This window comes from Ornithodoros turicata, chromosome 1, assembly GCF_037126465.1.
Source record: "Ornithodoros turicata isolate Travis chromosome 1, ASM3712646v1, whole genome shotgun sequence".
Lineage (NCBI taxonomy): Eukaryota > Metazoa > Arthropoda > Arachnida > Ixodida > Argasidae > Ornithodoros > Ornithodoros turicata.
The window spans coordinates 178,850,542-178,857,560 of record NC_088201.1 but is presented as its reverse complement, the minus strand read 5'-3'; the positions used below and the strand labels follow the sequence as shown (position 1 = coordinate 178,857,560).

Genomic DNA, 7,019 nt, shown 5'->3' with positions numbered 1-7,019 from the left:
CAGCTCCTGTGGCTTGGCTTCAAACGTGCGAAAGATTGAACAATGACAGCCAGCCTTTTTTCACTTTTTCATATACTCCTCAGCTGCTGCTGTTTGCAGATATGTTGCCATTTGCCCACCACACATTTTGCTGAATGCATGATTTCAAAATATTACAGAGCCAATTCTACCAAGCTTGCTCGACACCACTATTTTCAACGAGCCAGGTATGTAAGCCAACGTAATATGGTTGGGTAGTGGTGGATGGTTCTGTACCCTGTAGTGCCTAAATTTTCCTCTGTTCATATGGTATTCTCTTGCCCAGATGATTCAGCATCCCAAGCATCGGAAATTCACATGGAAGTTGGTAATGATTGATGTCATGGTCTCTTTGGCATGCAGAGGCAGTCAATGCCTTTGTGTCCATGTATCGAAGGTTTCACTTTTCTCATTTCTGTAGGGAATGATTCTAATTTTCGTGCCAGGGGAATGAGCGCACCGACAGGAAATTCATCACTTGAGCAGCCACTGCCAGAGTATGGTGAGTGCCTTTTGGAGGTACTCGCAGATGTCATCAAATGGTTTTGCCATTCTATGTGAAATCAATATTATGATGCACTATACTTATTGGTAAAACATTTTCAGAATTCCAGCGGCAGATTTTGAAAAGCCTGAATATTCTCCGCATGAATCTACAGCAGCAAGGAGACTTGATCTCAAGCCTTGTCCCACTCCAGGCCTCGTCACCAGCTGCACCTCTAGTTGTGACTGAGCCATTTCATTCTGTAGAGCTGCTGGAAAGCTTTCAACACCACTTAACAAATCAGAAGGAGGAGCAGTTGGTGAGCAACCCACCTCTTTATAAACCCTTCGCAAAGTGTTTCATGGAAATGTTTACTTTCCAGCAGACCAATATTTGGAAGTATTACACATGCATCGCATGCTTTCCTTTCACTCTGTCCTGTATATAGCCATTGAAATATTTACTAAATTGAGTGTATGATTCTTGTCAAGTACTACTACAGTAATCTGAATTATGGTATTAGTCACATTAAAATGCAGAGGTCTAAATGTGAAGCAACCTCTGTGCGGTTTGATGTGACTACTACCGAAATTTGCCCCATAATTCGTACATGCAGCGATGTCTGAAAATGTGGAGGAATCTGATATATTTGCAGTACAGAGAGCTTGCCGTCCTTGGTGGAAGTTCGGTAAAAACGGCAGTAAAGAGAATCATGTGTCACCTTTTCACTGATGATGTGGCGGAGAAATTCAGCTGGGAAGGTAAAAAAGGGAAGCTAGTCTTCAAGGAATTGAAGTTTCCTGGCATCATCATGCGTAAGTGAATGAAGCTAAATCAAGTTTAATTTATTGCTATGCTCAAACAGGAGAAAAGTGCTATAGCTGCTTGCGCACACATCTTTGTACAGATCATGTCTGCCATTTGTGGGTGTCGAAACAATTTATGAGTACACAAACATCCATGTCCTACTGGGCATAATCAGGCTTGCTTTGCAGATAACCATTCATTTCAGATGCATGTAGCAGTGTTATCCGCACAGTAGGGGATCCTCAATAAAAGTAATATTTCAAAAGTTAGTTGCTTTTATAAACTAGGTGTAGTTTTATGCTCAGTTCTGATATGCTTGCACATATTCTCAGCATGCACATGTTAAAACACAGAGCACATAGTCATGACATGCAACAAGGTGCTTTTTGATAATTTAAATCATTAAGCGCAATTTTACTGTGCAGGTGCTGTTCATGCTAACAAGACTTTGGCCAATGCAACAAATTTTGAAGTTGAGTCAGAAATTAAAGGGTGGCTGCGACATGCAAAGGACAGGAGACTGAGGCAGAAGACCAGCGGCTGATGTAGGTAATTGTGTTGTTTCTCCAGGAAACCTTTGCATATTAGCATGCCTCTTCACAGGACCCACAGCTTACATGGCCAGAGAAAGTCCACATCACGCCATGAGGTCAAAGGGCAACGAGTAGTGGAACGCCTTCTTTCATCATCAGTGCAACCTTCCGCACAGTTATGGGGAGGATTGGAACTTTTGTGACTACTGTGATATAACTACCGTGTACCTGTCATGTAAAAGACAACACAGCACTCTCGCGTGCAAGAGCCACATGTGTAAAACCACATGGCTAATTGAGCCTTTCAACCTTGTACCTTTGATTCTTGTTTTAAACTTAATATCTGATATCTAGTCAATGTAGATTTGTAGCTAGTGTCTTTAAGTTAGCTTTTGTTATATTTTTCTGAAAGAGGCAAACACGAAAAATTCTAAAGGATGAAGCAAAACTTTAATGGGGAAACAAGCTTTCGGACAGAGTCTGTCACTGATCAGGTGAGCAATTTTGGAAACAGTTGGCATGTATATCATTCTTAATATAAACATAAGAGGGAAGGAACAAATTCGTGATGCAAGGGAGGCGACACATCAGAATGAAATAAGAAGGAACTTCGTTGCTGGAACTCTGTTATTTAATCCTGATGTTGAGTGTGCCTCACTTGCATTGCGAATTAATTTGATCTCTCATATGTTCATGATAGGAATGATACATATATATACCAACTGTTTGAAGAATTGTTCACCTGATGAAGGATGGACACCGTCAGACAGCTTGTTTTTTTCATTACAGTTATGCTTCATCTTTTCGAATTTCTCTTGTCCGCCACACCCAACAACTGGATTCTGGGGAATTCATGTGAAGTGTCGAAACATATTACGTTACATTATCAGTCATGCCAGCTACGTAATTTGCTCTACGTGCATGTGTGTCACTATTATAAACATTAAGTGCACTTACAGCTGTTGTGACAGCAGTACTAGTCATACGAGAATACTCATCTCAGGATTTTGGTGTTTTATTTATCGAATGCGCTAGCATCATCGCGTCTTATCAGTGGCACCCTATATTGTTAATTATCAGTATGTGTTTTAATATAATATTTTATACAATAGAAAGAACATCTTTACGGTGTATGTAACATCAGTGTACTTCGTTAAGCACTTAAGCTGTCGATACAGCAATACTAGTCAGATGACAATACTCCTCTCAGGATTTTGATGTTTTATTTACCGAATGTGCCAACAGCATCGCCTCTTACCTGTATCACCCTATCGTTAATTACCAGTCTATTTATGTATATATTTGTGCACAAAACATCTTTGTACTTGGTGTGCATCCAATAAACGAGTTCGTTGATATGATGTTCTCTGTTGCAGAGTAGTATTCCCCATAGAATAAGTAAAAATTGCAAAAAAGCAACGAAATAGAATAATAATAATACGTCCTGTATATGTCCTCTATATGTCCGAAATGTCCCTGAGATACATTCCTGGAACCTTCCCTGGATCAGCAAATGTGGAAGAAATACGGGTCCTCTGTCTGTCCCAGAGACGTCAACGGGCTATTCAGCCTAGTCCCTGGGATATCCCAAAATCCCAAGTGGGATATCGTGTGGACGTTTCCCAGATATATCTGGTTTACTGGGTGTGGTTACCTTCGGGACGAAAAGATTCTGGCGCATTTTCCCGCACGACACAGGAAGAAGGCCCTCGCCATTCTGCAGATGCTAAAGACCGTATTTGCGATAGATGAAGAGGGAAGGATTATCTGTCATTCTTGCGTTGTTCCAAGTAGTTCCGTCATCGAGCTTATAAAATACGAACTGCACAATCGATCGCCCTCTTGGTACAAAGGTGACGTGGCAGCCGTTATAAATGCCTACTTGTCATTCGACGGACTTCGTGTTCGTGGAAGAAAATTGTGCTAATGGCTGCTTACGTGGACGTATACCATCCTGGTGCTCTAGGTGGTGTTCAACGACTCGCACGAGCGATCGGTGAAAAGCCGGCGAAGGTTGCCAAGTTCCTGGAAACCAGTGATGTTTACTCTCTCTTCAGAGAACTTAAGCGACCACGTCAGTTCCGGAAGACCATCGTTTTGGGTGTGAAGGATATATTCCAAATAGATTTGAAAGACCTTCAGAAACTGTCGAGATACAACAAGGGTTTTCGCTATCTTTTGTTTTGTATCGACGCATTTTCTCGTATGCTTGCTGTAGTGCCTGTACAGAATAAACGAGCAGCGGAAATTATACGTGGACTGAGACTCGCTTTTAGATGTATTGGGACTCCGAGACTGATTCATTCAGACAGAGGTACAGAGTTCACCAATAAGTCAGTCGGAGCATTTTTAAAATCAAAAGGGATATCTCTCTTCCACTCTAATTCAAATACGAAAGCAAGTATTACAGAACGATCTATTCGAAGTCTTATGATGCCACTTTATCGTGATTTTGAATATCAGGGACATAAATCGTACTTGAAAATTTTACAGCCTCTGGTCAAAGCATATAATCATCGTGTTCATAGAACTCTGTCGGCACGACCTGTGGATGTCAACAAAGAAAATGAACATTTATTTAGACAAAAGCTCTATCCTACTCCGAGCAAACCCCCAGAGAAGCCACGTTTTCGCGTTGGCGACCTTGTCAGAATAGCAAAGTCTAGACACCAGTTAGCCAAAAGTTATCTTGGTTCGTTTACGCGTGAAATTTTTGTGGTGAGAGCAGTCAAGATTGGTTACCCGAATACCTATCTCTTACGTGACCAGCAGGAAGAACCTATTGAAGGTCAATTTTATGCAAGCGAATTAACACGTGTGCAGCCTGGAAAGGGCCACCGCATTATAAAAAGACGCGTTCGGAACGGAAAGGTGCAGTACCTGTTGCAACCTTCTGGAAGTCGTAGAAGGACTTGCGTTCCGGAGAACTACCTGCCACCACCGACGACGAAATGACTGGCGATCACTGGTCTGATGTCGAACAGCCAGCCACCGCTGGCGATTCCTGGTCCCAATCGGGTGATGATGTGTGCGGCATGCGGGACGTTACCCAGGATCATCAAATCCAAGGAAAATGTCGCCGTCCTCATACCTGTTGGAATGACGTGTTAGAATGCGGTTCATCGAAGTCAACGGACGACACAGTGCTCGTCGCAGCATTTAAGATAACCAGAGACATTTTCCTGTTCCAGTCCCTGCCTCTGAACCTTCCTGCGAAAAAGACTATGTGGGAGTCTTCAAAAACAATGTATGCCAGGGTGCACAGGAAGTGTGAACACCTATCCGACCACCCGTTCGACCTGGTCTCCGAATGGGGAAAACAGATGAGCTCCATATTCAGCTATTACGGTGATCGTGACGTCGACGTAATGCAACTGGTGGCCGAAAGTCTATGTATCATGTACTACGCAATGAAGACTGGCTACCATTACCTGGCTGTGTACATAAACGACATGACAATTGACCTGTTGCAAAATAGGTTGTCATCCAAAGACGCTTACCAATAAATATTGAAATCCATGACGAGTTGTCTCATTTTACTGTAGGTCGTCATGGTAAATAGATGCCCGGAGATGTTCTGCTACACCTTGTCCTTTCTGAGTGCTGTTTCCCTGTTCGTTTTCGTAGCTACAACATAATTTACAAAACCAACACTGAAACAGGGAAAATGCACTACCGTGACTCAGATTGACCATAACATCTACGTCCACCGATGTCCAGCTGCAGTAACTGCCGTACGCCTTTGGCTCAGCAATGGTCATCCGACGAGATACGGAGTAAATCTGTCGCAAAATGATACACGTCAACTATGGCATTGCTTGAAAGAAGCAAATGTCGCGCACAATTATTATAACTTCGAGTGCTCGAAGCTATGTGAAATAAGCTTCGAACCCAGGCAAGTAATAGAACGATGTCCCGGCAATGTGTACAATATTGCAAGACTCATTGGGAATGGAAAGCACAGCGGTTACGGTATCACTCTTTCGAAATCGGCTACCATGTCTCTGCTGTCTCATCTGAGCGAAACAATAAAAAGAATTAAAAAAAAATACATGCCCGCATTTCATTTAGCTATAAGATACACTGTAACACAAGAATGGTTTGAAATACTCACATCACTTGGCTCTTACGTGGCACACTCACTGCTGGAAGCTCGTACGTGGCAGACAGCGTATACCACCGGTCGAAAATGCATCTTGCGAGGGCGATAACGTTTTCTTTTTTGTGTGTGTGTGGCTGGTGTTCCCAAAGAGCGTTTGGAAAAAGCCAGACGGGTGTTTCGCGGTTGTGTTATCATACCAAAAGAAGAAGAAAAAAGAGCGCGTCGGCAAGAGGTATCGCATTTCACATGCTGCTCCTGCGAAAGGAGAAGCTGTCCACGATGCATTCACGTGATCCTTCCTTCCCTTGAAATAAAACAAAAATGAAGGGTCTTATAAGCTAGCTGTCGACGACTGAGACCGATCAGACCTTCATCGACGACGCAACTTTGAAAGGATGTGAGTATACCCCTTGTCTTTATGCCATTTTATTTTTTGCTATTTTTATTTCGAAACCATCACAGCTGGTAACCGCAATACGTAGTCATGCAATGCTTCTCGATTCGTTGTATGCTGTTGTCGCAATGCGCAACACAAGTTTGGAAATGCGTGTGTATAGAACACCTCTATTTTATAGTGATTGTTGTCACTGGGTTATTTACTTCCAAACGTCGTACTCCAATGCAAATGCATGACACAGTATCAGAGACATATCGGAAAAGTGGAAAACGTTAACCAATTCTTTGATAATGCTGCTTGTTGTTGTTGCATGACACCTGATCGAGATTTGAGTCATCCTAGACTTTGTCCTGATTGAGAAGAGCATTCACAGGATGTTTCGTTTTCCCTTTGTTTTTTGCAGATTGCTTCTGTACAAGGATGAAGTCAAGCAAGACTCTGGTAATTTGTAACATATCTTTCGTTAGTTGAATAAAAGAGTAGTAAAATAATGTGCTATACAGTGTTGTTTGGTCTCTGATATACATCATTATTTGAGTGTACTTATCAAAGTAGCATGGGGGAAAAAATCATGCTGTGACGCGGCATTTATTTTTTGTCAAATGAAACCGAAAGTACAGACGGTCAAAAGCTTGAAACTAGAGGGACATCTGGCAACCATTCAAAAAACCTGCGTTG

General features: G+C 42.2%; 1 long non-coding RNA gene across 1 annotated transcript; it reads left to right on the top strand.

The window, feature by feature from the left end:
- The first annotated feature begins 1,808 nt into the window (after positions 1–1,808).
- Positions 1,809–2,157, top strand: LOC135373386 (uncharacterized). Its single transcript, XR_010416435.1, has 2 exons — positions 1,809–1,854; positions 1,913–2,157. It is a non-coding gene; the product is annotated as an uncharacterized LOC135373386 (long non-coding RNA).
- Positions 2,158–7,019: the final 4,862 nt, after the last annotated feature.